The sequence below is a fragment of the Glandiceps talaboti genome, chromosome 20 (assembly GCF_964340395.1).
Source record: "Glandiceps talaboti chromosome 20, keGlaTala1.1, whole genome shotgun sequence".
NCBI lineage: Eukaryota > Metazoa > Hemichordata > Enteropneusta > Spengelidae > Glandiceps > Glandiceps talaboti.
The window spans coordinates 15,185,733-15,201,698 of record NC_135568.1 but is presented as its reverse complement, the minus strand read 5'-3'; positions in this window follow the sequence as shown (position 1 = coordinate 15,201,698).

Sequence of the window (15,966 nt, the reverse complement as noted above, 5' to 3'; positions counted from 1 at the left end):
TTTTTCAAAGTTTTTTGGGGACTGGAAGTTAAATTGTACACTCAGATCCTTGCCGCATTTCATAAACTAACTAACAAACAAACAAACATAATTGCAAAGACAATAAATTATCAGTCTTCAAATGGAAATTCACCTGTGTTGTTAAACAAAGTACTGAACTGAACTGAACTGTTGTTGCAAACACATATTTGAAAGTTTACCTCAAACTTTTGACTGTACACTTAAGTCTTTGTCAACAGATTGACACACTATTCATGATCAGTACACATGTCCTGATTGACACGTTGACTGTAGCAAGTCTGAATATTACAATTTCGTATAGTTGCTAAGAAGTATCACGTGTGTACAACAAGGGAATGTAGAACATTTGATTATAATATGCAACAGATACTTATGAAAAGTGAAATAGAATTATGTATTTTAATTTCTTCGACGTATACTGACACAAAAAACTCAATTAGTAAAGTTAGTCAAATGTTTGTAATCATTGCCTAGTGGTCGTTCCATAAGTCGTTAAATATGCTGAACCTTGGAAATACACATGAAGTTGACTTTCACCCCTAAACAAACTAATACAAATTTGATTCAATTATATCATAGTTAATAAGCTATTTTAACAGACACAGTCACTATACGATATCGTACCCATGATTCATATGATTTCAGAAAAAATAAAGTCAGACACCAAACAACATTTCATATGTATGTACAGCTCATCTCAGGATAATATGACTGATAGTACACTCATATTTGAATACAAATATATCAAGTACGCCAGATAACAAACAGTAAATGCTAGAATTGAATATCAAGGCATATCAACGCCATACCAATATTTATGTTAATTCAACATAATATAGCTACTGTATAAAAACAATTCTTATTAAGCGAACTCTAATAACATTAAAATCTACAATCCTAACTGCATACCAGTATGTGAGCTAGTACACCTTTATTCAACATTGTATTTTAACTCAGTGAACTGGAACAATAGCTTCTAGAAACTAAGCAAACAATTATATCAACATTCCTGCACGTAAAAGCAATGATACACAACACACCGTCCAGAAATAATTCCTAACTTATGAAATAAGTATGTTTTCAAACGAAAATCCAAACAATGTCACATATTAATGAAACCGTGCAGCAATGTCACCACTTACGGTTAAAATAGTATACTATAGCCATGGGGAGAAAAGTGAACTGTTCACAACGAATCATATTTCTGTGTCCACCACAGGCTTTTAACATTAGTGTACGTTGTGAAATTCTACTTTCTTCATCCTTTTTGTTTTGTTTATTTTATAATTAGTTCAAGTGTCTCTTTTGTCATCTTTGTGTTCCGTTATAAAGTTGAAGTCAACATTTCCCATGACGGTGATGAGTTCGATCATGTGTCACACATGTTAATGTCAATCCTTCACTGTCGATATCGTATTTTAAACGTTTACATTTTCAGTCCATGTTTAGTGTTGTGGTATTTTTTCAGATTTTTCGTCATTTTTCCGTTCGTCGGCTTACTGTTGAAAAGTCAACTCACAGTGGTGTAATTTCTCCGACGTACCTTTAACAATTCCCGAAGCGTTTCGAGCCATAACATTAACTAGACATATTGACAATGTAGCTTTGCTTTCAAGCCTTCAACATCGCCCCTTTTCCAGGCAATATGAACATTACATTTTCGTAATCAACAAGAATTACAATCATGATAAGGACACGTACTTCCTTTACTATGCTGTAAAGCATTTTTAGATCAGTCAAGGTCGTACTTCTTTCAAATTGCTGAATACCCAGCACACTCTACACAGAGCAAAGATGAAACCTTTACTTTTAAGTATGGAAAGTAAAACGTTTACAGGTAATTTATACTAACAGTATATCAAGTGTAGCTGTTTGAAATAAAATAAAAACAGCATTTAAATTGTTCTTCAAAAATCTGAAACAAAACCTTGAGATTTTGGCTACTGTTACTAACGCTATTAATAATGGATGTTGTGAGCTGACGCTGCACTCATATATGCATGCAGGTAAGGGTGGGTGTGGGGGCGTCAAACATGCAATATGTAGTTGTCTTACCTTCAGTAGGCACAACAAATACCAGTGGTCCAAACAATTGAAGTATCAAAACAATTAACCCAATCATTGCTGTAGAGATTTAACTCCCTGTAGCAAAATTGCGAATCTTCTCTGTTTGTCCGTAGATACACAGGGAAATGCAATATTTTTTACATATTACGTCTCCAATGATGTTCTTCTATCAACTGAATGATATGTTTAACCTATTACTGTGTAAAAAATATGAATAATTAATTAAAACATATTGCATATTGGAAATTATATTATACCAGTATATTGATGGTGGAAATCGAGGGATCTGATTGGTCTAGACATCGAACTAGCGCGTCTAAAACGAGTGATAATGCACTGCTGGTACGATAATGCACTGCTGGCACGCGTCCAAATTTTGTTCGTCTACGAGCGTTGAGTTGTAGTCCGCCGTGATACTGATAGTGAACTCTTCGAATTGTCAGAGGAGGATTTTCTCTCAATGAGACAATATTTTATGAGAAATTATTGAAGGAAATTTCGAAAGCAACCAAGTCATCGCGCATTTGTTCAAATCATCACCTACTACATGTACTAAGGTCAAGGCATGCACGAAATCGGTCCCAGCTAACCTCGGCGCGGCGCGGCTAGTTGGAGTAGAAACATTGGCCGGGAACGAGCGAAGCATGCTGTATTCAATAAACCACTTCAAGTTTATACCTTGAGTCAAACAGGTTGTTTATTCATCACTGTGCACTTTTAATGAGCCGATCTATGTACAGATTATCCCTAGAAACGATTCGCAGGTAAAATAAATCCAGTCGCTGCACGACGTTCACGTTGAGCCCAAGATCAGCTGTCTTGAAAGCAGCGTCATTGTTATGCAAATTAGCCACAGGGGCGCATATGAAACGAGAAAACGTTAGTTCTTATCTTGTTTCCGATATTTTCAATATACTGGTATAATATAATAGCGATAAACCACCCCCTGGGGAAGGTATACCACTCGGTTTTGACCAGTGAACTCAATATATGCACTCGCTATCGCTCGTGCATATATTTCGTTCACTGGTCAAAACCTCTTGGTATACCATCCCCAGGGGGTGGTTTATTGCTTAATTATCTCTCCCCTGGTACCAAGCATGACGGAAGAGTTGATTATAATTATCGTGATATTAGTTTCACAATTACCATTATTGAAAAAAAGTTGACTGATCACATGGCAACATCACACGTCTGTTTCCTCAAAGCGCTGTCAATAACCTGTGGAAACCTCTACTTGTTAAACAGTTTGTGTTGGGGTAATCCACACCTCCCCCCTACTAAAAATAAATAAAAATATAGTGGATGACATTCCACATTGAGATCAGTAAACATGTGTTTATAACACTCCATAATGTTCTGAGGAGGTGAGTGGGGGGGGGGGGGGGAGGGCGTCATGAAGTACAGTTTACAGTGCACAGAAAATTACGCGTTCACAAAAATTACGAAGGTAATACAAAAGTTAATGTATATCTTTTTTTCACAATAAAATGAATACCATAATTTACATAATCTCAACAACTGTCAGCTATCAGAATTGGTTTTTATTATGAAGCACGATTCAGTCCAACGACAAAATGATGACACCTAGTACAGGCGCATCTTGAGAAATGTAAATGGTTTTGTAAGTAAACAAGACACTACTTCTACTGCTATGATCTTTACTTAATTGAAATAAACATCTTAACAGTAGATGTCGTATCTTGTTCACTTTCAAACCCTTTCAGAATGGTGGTGTTTTTCGTTGTTGTTGTTTTGTTTTTTTTTGTTTTTTTTTTGGGGGGGGGGTTGGTGGTTAAATTGTACCCTCAGATCCTTCCTGGATTTATTAAACAAACCGACAAACGAACGATCGAACGAACAAACAAACAAACAAACAAACAAACAACATCACAATTTGCCTATTTACAAATTGTGATGTTGTTCTAAAAGTCTTGTGAAAACGATGAGGGCGCAGTACATGGTATCTGAAGAATTTCAAAATTTGTCCCTCTGGCCAAAATGTCGTCAAAATTACTTCGTCAACTGCTTTTGAATGATTCTCAACACTTGGATAAGTTGTATAAATGGTTTTTGTCCCTTCGAGTAGTTCATTTACATAAAGATGAGAATACTAACCTTGTATGGAAAAGTATCAACACAGTAACTAGAGAACTCAAACTGCGTGAATTCGAATGAAAACTACTTCACAGGATTTTACTATGTAAAAAGTATTTGCTTTATTGGAATAAGGTCGATTTTATTATATGTAAATTTCGCTCAAATGTCGATACTAAATCGTGATACCAAATAGTCTGCGGTGTGAGGGCGCTTTATTGAAAAAAAAGGTTCATAATATTATAACATTAGGATTCCTAAATTTAACACTGTCCTACGCATCGACAATAACAAACACCCTACATTTATTATTTATTGTTATGGCAACGAAGGTTCTTTTTTACCCATGTTGAGTTGCACGCTGCGAAGAATTGAAACCATACCCAAAGCCAGCAACCAGGGAAGCCTGATTTCGTGTACAAAATTGTGACATTGGTCAGTAAAATGTCTCAGCTTGCTACACCAAAATACCAGCAGCATTAACGACCACAAGTTTTTGTCAATTTCACACTAGTACCTTTTAGCAAAAACACTTCACTTGTACTCCAGATTGCCTGCTGTGCCTCCCTTGGGACAGTTTGGTGTCAAGCTGAGCCAAACAAAAATAATTCACAAAAAATAATTGTGGTCTGTATGACTATGTACAAATTAGTATCGCTGCATGGCCGAATTTATATTTGTGTCCAAATTTTAGCGCTTTTGTAAATTCTCTGTTCACCATCCATGTTACATGTCATCATGCCGAGAATAAATGAGGTCATTCAGGTATTGTTAGCTACCGTTCCTTTGGAGCATTACTCCAAAGATCTAATTCGGTGCACGGTGCGTGGTAAGTGTCACCATCCCAGCTGTCAATCATGGCTGTCGCAGTCCATCCCCTAGCTGGATGTGGCGCTAATACAATACTGCGCTTTTCTTGTTATCTTGAGACTGTATTCGGTGAAAGAAAAGCACCCGGGCTAGGCTGTCACCTTTCCCTTTGGGAGGTTTGTTTTTGTCTCATAATCAACAAATGTTTTGAATTTGTTATTCATTTCAAAGTCTGGGAAGGATAATGTGGTCACCCCCCCCCCATTACAAGTAATCTCAATGGGTTTAGCCTTCACCCGACTGTTCGCAATCACTCACTCAGGTCGCTATTTTGCACAAATGGACACAATTGTGTGACAAAGAAAGAAAGAAAAAAAGCCTAGAGACTTCAACAAGTCTACACCCTACCATCTTCTATGAAAGAACTGAAACTTTGACGAGCTCGAGTTTTCAACAATGCCTTTACTGTACTCATACTACACCGTCACACATACAAGGTATGTTACTGCAGCTGGGCACACCGTAGTGGTGACTACAATATCTAACACTATTAAAGAGTGGTACAGATTTGCAGAAATGGTTGCTATAAATAGAAACCCCTTACGTTGGAATGAAAATGACCACACTCAGTAACTAAAATGTTCAGTTCAAAAGTTAAAATTATCTAGGCAACCGCTAAGTAATCTGATTACCAGTTCAGACTTGATTATTTTTTACAGTCCACGATTACATTGATGTAGTACCACTTGCTTACCCCTCTTATGTCTCTTGTCATATAGCGCATAGCAGGATACTGTTAACTCACGCTGTTTGACACAGTCACGCATAAATTGATAAGAAACTGTATATTCTACACTTTAAGATAACAAGATTGAAATTCTTGCTACATTTAGTCTGAATGGAATAAATAGTTTAAACATACTGCAATTAGGAGCAGACATATGGATGGACAGACAGACATCAGTATTTTGATATACATGTATGTATAATTGAATATGATGTTTGCATGCTGGTATGTTAGCTCGTTCTATTTAGACAAAAAGTAACAAGACATACTGATATCTTAAAGTGTAGCATGTGCAGTTTCTTATAGGTTTCTGCATGGTTGTGTCAAACAGAACTCGTCGAGTAAACAGTAACCTGCAGCACCCTGTACTTCATTTTCTCTTATCCTTAAACGTACCATTCCATTATTGTTGCAGTCATTCCTTTGTCGGCAGTTGTTGTATTGTTCCGATATAATTGTCCTTGACTTGAAGTACAGTTTCACTGTGTTGTACTCCATGTTAACGTTTCACGCTGTCCTGGTTAAAATACTCTTTGTCCACCTTTGTTAAGGCTCACTGTTCCCCAATCACTCTCACCATCCCGGAATAATCATATTGACACTTGAGAGAACCACAGTAAATTCCTTTGAGATGTTGCTTTACTTTGCTGAAACAGTTTGAACAAGTGACCTGTATTGGCAAAGATTGTCACTTTTATTTCTGAAAGCTCCATGTTGGGACGAACAGCGAACGTATACAAATTAGGGATGAAAGCGAGACAGGGAGCGAGAGAGAGAATGTGAGCGAGAAAGCAAGAGAGAACGGGAGCAGGAGAGAGAGAGAGAGAGAGAGAGAGAGAGAGAGAGAGAGAGAGAGAGAGAGAGAGAGAGAGAGAGAGAGAGAGAGAGAGAGAGAGAGAGAGAGAGAGAGAGAGAGATGAAACTTTAGCCTGTGGAGGTATAATAGGAGTGAGGACTATACTTCATTCTTTTGTACAATATCCGTTGCTGACGCAAATACACGCCAAATCTCAGACTCTAATAGCAGGCTGGGTCAAAACAGATCTATACAATATTCTGTTTGCCGTCTAAGATTGCGAATACTACGCAAGTCACCATGAACTGACTATGATTAAAAGCACAATGTGTAGTCCAGTAATTATTTAACCATTATGGTTTGATACAATGCATCAGGACTCGTTTCTACTATATCAATATACTTAATCAACATGCTATTCGTTGAGCTTACACAGAACTTTCTTCTCAAACTTTTAGAAACTATATCATCTTTGTAAGTTTTAGTAACTCTACTCAAACATTACACACGTACACAGACAAAAAAATGAAAGGGAAAAAGAAACACTAACAAATTTAATACAATCTATCTAGATTCTCTATTACCTTATCATTATATTATATTTTCAATCGATCAAAGTACTATACATGAAATTTACGCATAAACTCAGACCACGCAATCTTAGACATAAAGTGGAATTTTCTCACCCTTGCTCTTTCAAAGACTTTTATTTATGTTTGTATGTTTGACTAACTTTACTACCCAAACTAGAAAGACTATACCGTTTTACATCTCACACAAAATGTTTTGTTACGAATGACATAAACAACATACAGCCAGGCACTGATACCGTGAACGCACTTGGAATGTTACATTTTATCTCACTGTGAACACAAATAAAGTTTTGTGTTTGAATCTCTCTGACAGTGATGTTGATTTGTGTTTACTGTGAGATAAAATGTATCATTTTAAGTGCTTGCTCGCTATCAGTGTCTATATTTTTTTTGTAATTTGTAACAAAACACCTTGTGTGAGACATACAACCCATCATGCCGTAATTGAAAATGTATTAATTAAGTAGTAATTCGTCAACACGGAATAGGGATAGAAGCGAAAAAAGAAATTGTGCGATGAGCAGAAATGTATTTTATGTAAAGTAAATCACAAAAGGAAAGAGAGAGAGCGCGCGCGCGAGAGAGAGAGAGAGAGAGAGAACTAAGCAAACAGGCAATGGTAGATAGATAGATAGATAGATAGATAGATAGATAGATAGATAGATAGATAGATAGATATAGACGGATAGATAGATCGACAGACAGACATATCGATATATAGATAGATAGATAGATAGATAGATAGATAGATAGATAGATAGATAGATAGATAGATAGATAGATAGATAAATAAATGAACAATGAAAACTAGAATATACACTTTATATTGTCTTTTTACTTGGACTGATTTCTTTCCCATATTTTTAGGCGATCTAGAGTATATGCATACTTTGGTCTATGTATGATATATGACCGCAAGACGTAATTGTATAGTTTGTTATATTATGTAACTCTAAAGTGAAAGACCCCTGAAAATAAGTGAACATAACATTATACAAGACACATCAAACCCTATATACCTTGTCTGTCTCAAACGAATACAACAGCACAACATAGGATACACTTCTAAGGCAAAGCCACAAATTAAAAAAAAAACCAGCAAAATTAAACAAGCAAAAAAAGTAGCGACACTTCCAAAAATACCACTTTATAATATCAGAAATTGAGGACACTTTTGACAATTTCAATATATTTACTTGACATAGATGTGTCACTTATGACAATAAAGAGAATGAACCACCGAGTGACGACACGCCTGGTCTTCAAACGTCGTGTATATCGTTATTTGTACAAGTTACAGTACATGGTCAGTTTGACCTCTGTAACCTTCCACATCAACAATATCAGTGTGTTTCCAATGAAAGAATCCGATGGTGACAGTTGCTAGGGGGAATCCTGTCAACTGCTATTTAAACCTAGCCCCTTTCATCTGACCGTCTATATGCATTGACAGCGCCGCAAGCGAAGATTTGGAAGAGGATAATCGATCGAATCGGATTATTAACGAAAAGTTTACGTCGGAACTCAAAAAACAGCTTCCAAAATGTTTGGGCGATATCTTGTCATCACTTGGTTATGTTGGTACAATGCAGACTTGTCTTTTTCTGCAGAGTTAACGTGCGATGTAACCCTAGATGGTTCGTTCGAGGGGGAAATCACATACTACGACTACGCCGACGATGCAGCGAAAGGTAGCGGTGCCTGTATGATCAACACCGAGGGAGATCAGATGGTCGGAGCGATGAATTCACCAGATCTTGATGATCGAGAGGTAAGCATGAAATCGCAATGATAAACCTTATCACGACTATCCTTAAACTGCTGTCACAGTAGTTGAACTAAAATACTCGACAAGATTATCAATTAAATTGCGTCCGTGCTGACAATGCGGAAAAAAGAACGAATTTTTTTCATATACAAATGTAACAGTGTCAAGTTATGATTCGGTATAAGTATACATTTTACTGTTTTTGTCTCTGATTTTTTCATGAAATAAGTTTGTCCCTGATGGATCATATACAAAAGTCTTGAAATTGCAGTGGCGTATGACGAATGAACGATGAAGAATATAAACACTTGGTATGCGAGATATAAGCTAAAGTAACTGTGGGGGAAATATTTCGTCAATTTCTGTAAACGTCACTAAAGTCACTAACTCAAGGTTACAGCCACCTAGCAAGAGAAAGAGTATCTCATTTACTAAATGAACTTACAACTGTAATGCAATATACTTCCCCTATATGTCGTGTACCCTGCGGGACAAAATAGTCTGAGTGACAGACATGTGAATATATCTCAGTTCAAACAAGCTCGGGTCATTCTCCACAGAGCATAGAGTAAAATTGAAAAAAACACACAGTTAATATCCTTGGGCGAGATTTGAACAACGATTGTGCCTCAGCCAACCCAACTGTATAATAGGTAGGATAGCGGTTGCTCTGTGAATGCTTTGATCCTATACTCTTATAAAGGATATATTGGATTGCATTCTCCCTAGGGAGTTTCAGAAGTCAAAGCGCTATTGCGACGTAACGTTATAGATCCATGCTGGGGGGACACTTGTTAAGTGAGCGCCGGGAGCTCCCAGGAGAGCAGGCGCATTATAAATACACCACCGTTATTGTTATCAAACTTACTCTACCTGCAACTGGGACATTTTTTCATCATATAGCCAAAAATATATTAACTAAAAATTATCCAAGTGCTTAAAAAAAGACATTGTATCTGTTGTAGTGGTGAATTTTATCTATGGGGATGTAGTCGCAAGTTTAAATCTTGAGCGAATGCTCGATTTTAGATCTGTCACTATCGTCAAAACTGTACTAGGTGTAACTGGTGTATCATTTTACAATTGTTATATACCAATAATTAGACATTGTACATGTTAATTAGTAGTCGATATTAGCCATAAGTAGTACAGAAACAGATTCAAATAATGATTGCCATTGAGGGCGCTAATTTTTGGTGCGGGGCCCAAAATTTGATTTAATTTGATTGCTCGTGTATACAGCTACAACAATACGATTACCCACAGGTGATACAATATTGTTCACACTGTGTGTACGATTATTAGGAGTAAGTTATTGTACCTAAGCAAAAGATTTTCAAAAAAAACCCGTCCCAGTTGCAGCTAGTAGCACAGCTTTATAAGTTCATATTATTTAGGAAATTCCGTGGTAAAAGTTGATTGTTTGAAGTTTTAGGCGTCTGGATGTGATTATTCATTCCCTCTTTGTTCCATGTGCAGTGTATGTTTTCTCTGGATACAAGTTTTCTGGGCTGCTTACGACCACATGTCTATTCTTCCCTAAGTCTACTACAGTACACACTTATAAGAATAGACAGAAACGGTACATTCAATTCGTCCTAATCAGCTCAGCTTAAGCTTACTCGTGCCAAATATTGATATTTGACAATTCAAAATTGTCATTTCTACTGTTTCCACCGAGATGGATTTTAAAACAGGGAGAGTAATAAATTAAGTAGTGCAACTTCTGCGGGAGAGCTAGAGATGTTGGTACTAGAGTTGCGCATTTTTGAAAAGTGACTTGTGGCTAGCTAGCTTGCATTGTTGGTATTTAATGATTGCATACAGCCCTTTATGGTGAAATGAGTCTATGTAACATAGCTGGTGGTGATAATGCATCTATAGACTATATATAAGCCTTTGATCACGACTATATATGTACTCCGAGCTGACGACAATACGGTCAACCAAAATGTGGTCAAAGGGAAACTGACCGACTTACTACTATTCATTAGAGCTGAATGTTACAAACGTTCGTACAGAAATAGTGGACTTTGTAATTTTTATTCAGGAGAGTTCCGTGAGAGCACAGGCAAGTCTTACATGTCTGTGGACTGAGAACGCGTGATAAATGAATGTAGGCATGTCACTCAATATGAGTTTCATCAAGTGTGTTTGAAGAAAAGCCCAATCGATTTGGTCAAGGTGATGTAAGGACTGGGCGTACAGCGCGTCGCAGGTAACTGTTCACTCACTCTGTTTTATTACAACATTGAGTGAACTAATAAGAAACTGCACATGCTACACTTTAAGATTGCAAGATCCAATTTCTTGCTACATTACATTTAGTCTGAATGAATTAACCTCTTAAAACACGCTGCAAGTAGACGCAGACATGCGGGCACCAATTTCTTTAAGCAAAATGTAGACAACATGTAGCAAGAATCTGAATTCATGTAATCTTGCTATCTTGATGTGTTAGTATTGTGCAGTTTCTTATCGGTTTATGACCTGGTTGTGTCAAAGACAAGCAATGGACCGTAACCCGCACTGCACTGTAGGTGAGCGTGGAACCAGCTAAGCAATATATCGCCCCAATGACAGTGAGATTAGTATCATCGGATTAAATCATTGAAATAAGTCGGACAGTTACAGTGTCCTTTGGGATTCGTGATATTTTGTGTGTTCAATTCGAACCTCACGGTACCACCACCCAGTCGAGACGTAATCTATATGGACAGCTATCATCACAGTCCACATAATTCATAATACATGACTTACACAGGTTATAAACCCATGGCCATGTAGAAGAAAGGCAACTGTAGCTGTAAAAACAGTTACAAACTATACACCCCGGCCTCCCCAAGACGATCTAGTCCATCCACGAGATTTGTACTAAAGACTGTGATCATAGACAATGGTGGGACTGTCTATGGTATGATGCATGCAGTGTCACAGTTTCTACCTTCCACGAGGCCTTTTACCACATTCCTTACCAGAACATACCATCACACCATGCCACGACTGCTACAGTACCTTGTTGCCAAATAGCTTGCAATTGCCAATACATAGGCGTAATCAATCTATCATGAACTTTCTGCTAGAACTATACCGCTTACGCTGCTGTTTTTTGAAATATTTTGCTAAAATATTTGTCATATTGAACTTGAAAACTGATTAACCTTCAGGATTTGACATGATATTTAGACAGACAGACAGACAGACAGACAGACAGACAGACAGACAGACAGACAGAAAGACAAACAAACAAATAGTGAACAATACTGACACGAAAAGATAGCTAAATAAATAAATAATTTGAAGTGCAAAAACCAATCACCCATTAACGAAAAGCGTCTAAAAGTGTCGTACTTAATTATAATGTTTCTCATGACCCGACAGACATTACATTTCACCAATCTGACGTAAACAAATGACTCTTTGTACGGCAGGATTAGAAAAAATCACACCGTCAGACTGTTAAAGTACGATTATGAAATGAAAGTATATCAAATATGTGAACATACTCTTACTTTTTTTGTACTTTAAAAAATAATTTTAATAAACCGATGGAACCATCATTTAGAGGTGTTACTGTAGAAACATAGCAATCAGAACTGGCTCGCCAATAGACAAACTCAACTTTCACATTCATTCATTTAATCAACATTATCACATTTTTCAAAGTACGGTGGTCGTTCGATACGATATTAATTAAATTGAATTAAATTCAATTCAATAACACTTACTAGTACGTACGCGTCGATAAGGTTGCCATATGAAATAACAGCCATCAACAACAAAACAAATCAAGTAATAACGGTTCTGTAGTATTTCCCTTACACTCTCAGACTGCACTTGTCGGTCACACGATATTTTGTAATTAGTATGAACATCAACAAAAAAGCATGTTGTTATATGGCGTGTTACTTTAATTGTTACCTTACTGGGTGTGGTTCTGAATTCATATTCAAATATTTATCTTTCACCGTGTTAACTTAAAGTGTACATGCAAAGGTACATACTTTTTTTCGTAATTATGTTTATTTTGCCATAAAAATAAAGGAAATCGGGTTTGTAATAGTACAATATAATTCTAACACGAGAAATTGCGCGAAAAATGAGGCACTCTTGGCTCAGCCACAGAGCACCTTCAGGTAAGTACCTCTCATTTGCATATGGATAGGACAGGATTTGGAACTTTATGACGTCACTTCGGGAACACAAACGCATTCGTTAGTGTATCTTTACATGCAAAGCCATTATGGTCGAACCAGAAGGTCAACTTCAAAACCCGTTTTCGCCAGAACCCGACGTTGAATATTGATCAGATTCCTCAAGCGTAGAGCAATACACTCCAGCATTAACATCCGATGGTGTGATTTAGCCAAATTCATTCGAACCGACCGCTAGCAGTAACGATAGTTCCTCTGGCAGTGAATGAGTATGTCCGTGTTGTTTACATAAAGTGAATGCTGTTCAGCGTCCTTTGTTGACATAACTATTCAATGGGTGGAAAACAGCTCCTGCAGACAATGTAATCGAAACGAAAATTATGTAATATTTCCATTCCCATCAAACATACAGAGAATGAGAATGGCTTCAAGAGTTCCCCATAATATTCTCTCAAGTTGTTCAAATGTAGCGTGTTGTAACAGTACATTCAATCTATGACCATTCAAAATCTTCGCGAAAGTAGACCCACAAATTCGTTAGAGCAGAACGTTTTGTTGGATAACCGTCCCTCTTGAAAGCTATGTGTACACGTACTTTATTTCATTTTTTACTGCGTTCATTACCATCCACACAGTGACATGAAGTGGTTTCATCTTCTTTCAAAGCACGGCCCATGTTCACTGAAGCCAACCGTACTGTGGTGTATTGTGTATTGTCTCCGACCATTTTTGTTTGAGTTTTTTATGGATAGACATGTCTTACGTTGTTGAAGTTATTTGACCTGGGAGCGTGATGCTTAGTGCTGACTGTACTTTGCTGTGTCCATCCACTTTTGACATGTGATTGGCATGACACAGTAATTGTTCATGTAGACAAAACAATGGAAACAAAAATAGCAACATTATAATGAGCGTTGCGTCTTTTTACTTTGATATGATTCCGACGATGTATGTGATGTATCACAATGAAAACGATCGACTCCCAGCAACATGGAAATCAAAACATACAATCGGACTACGCATTGTTTAAAAACAAATGCTATCGTAATGAAAATATTTTATGAAGCTAACTTGCTTTCTTGAAAACATCATTTCAAATTATTTTATTTGTCTTCCTTTTTTCGCTTTGATCATGGCTACACCGGTGGCGTGGAGAACCCCGGCCCCGGTAACATTTACCGACTTTCACTGTATGGCGTCACTGTCCAGTTTTTACGTGATTTCAACTGCCTTCACCCATTATTACCTACTCAGTTATATCACTCGGAAATGTGTGTAGGGTGATGTTTCACTGCGGGTGCTGCCGACAAAACACCAAGGAACCATTGTTGTCGGAAGACTAAACTGGTACACCACAATATGTACAGTTACAGATAATACTATAATGCAAGCGTAATTAGTAATTCATAAGTAAACATTACACAAAGGCTTAGAAGGCTTTTGTAACACGTGGGACCTCGACACCTTTCGTGAGCTGGTTGCGGTGCCGAAGTTAGTCGAAGCACAGGGGATTAAGGGGGCAAGTATTTTTGCGACTTTCTTGCCAATGCGCGCAATATTTAGAGGTATGAATGCAATTTCATTTATTTTTATGGCAAAATAAACATAATTACGAAAAAAAGTATGTACCTTTGCATGTACACTTTAAGAGAGGTACAATAATACATGCAACAGACAAACACATTACAAGGAATTGACGGATAACAATTTGTCAAACATGGTTATTATATTTCTATCATGCATTTCAACCACCCCCCCCCCGAAATGATGGCCATATGGTAGAGCCAATAATAATGTCACTTTTTATATTTATACCACTTCTCACGTTGCGCTCAAAGTGGGAAATTTTATTATTACAGATATTATCCCTGTCACAAACCTATCACCACAACCTATGCACTTCCTTATCTCCCTAGCTGAGGAGATACAATCCATTGCAACCTCTATACTACCAGGTCCCCAATTATACAGCTGGGTTGACTGGGGCACAATCATGATTCAAATCTTGCCTAAGGACTTTAGCCATTCAGAAAAACGACCACAGTGAGGCTTGACCCAGCAACCTGCAGAATCGAAGCCAGCCACTCTAACCATTCACCTATCATGACTCCTATATGTTCCTTATAGCCATTTGTCAGGGTGTATACCTTTAACTTTGCAATGTCCATTATTGACTCTGGTTGTACTTGTCATAAATGTGACATGGTACTATTTGCTGGTGCATTTGCACATTACTTCAGTTCATGATCTGATCGAAGACTGATGCCAAAGTAAAATGCCACTTTGTCAGTTAATTCCTCATATTGTAACATAATCATGAAGTACAACACATACAAACACAACCAAGAACATATAATATACTGTAGCCTGCATCCTTTGTGACAAAGTCTGACTTTAACTAACGTTCCTCTGTAGAGGTGTTTTCGATAATTTACTTTAATGACGCATTGGGGAAAAAATGAGCAAATTTTAGAACTATTTATTTATTGATCTACCCACTGTATCAGATGATGTCAGTGACATCACCATGTGAGCATGCACAGAATCAACGAGAAGGGTGGAGCTATGTGAGGAATAATCTGCAGAGAGACGTTTAGTCAAAATCCAGATCTAGGCTAAACATACTTAAAATAGACACAACTTACATGTATAATTTCAAAAGTGAACTACATATTGACCAAAACTGTGCTGGTGATCAGTGTCCCCGCTAAGGCTTATTAGCACGCTACTTGTACAAAGTCTCCATTTTGCTCTTACAGTCAAATTTCATGTTTTGCACAACCTTATATCCAAGTATCAAGAATGCAATGAAACTATATACAAATGAAGTTAATCAATGATGAAATCAAATGTTGTCAGAGAGTTTTATTTCT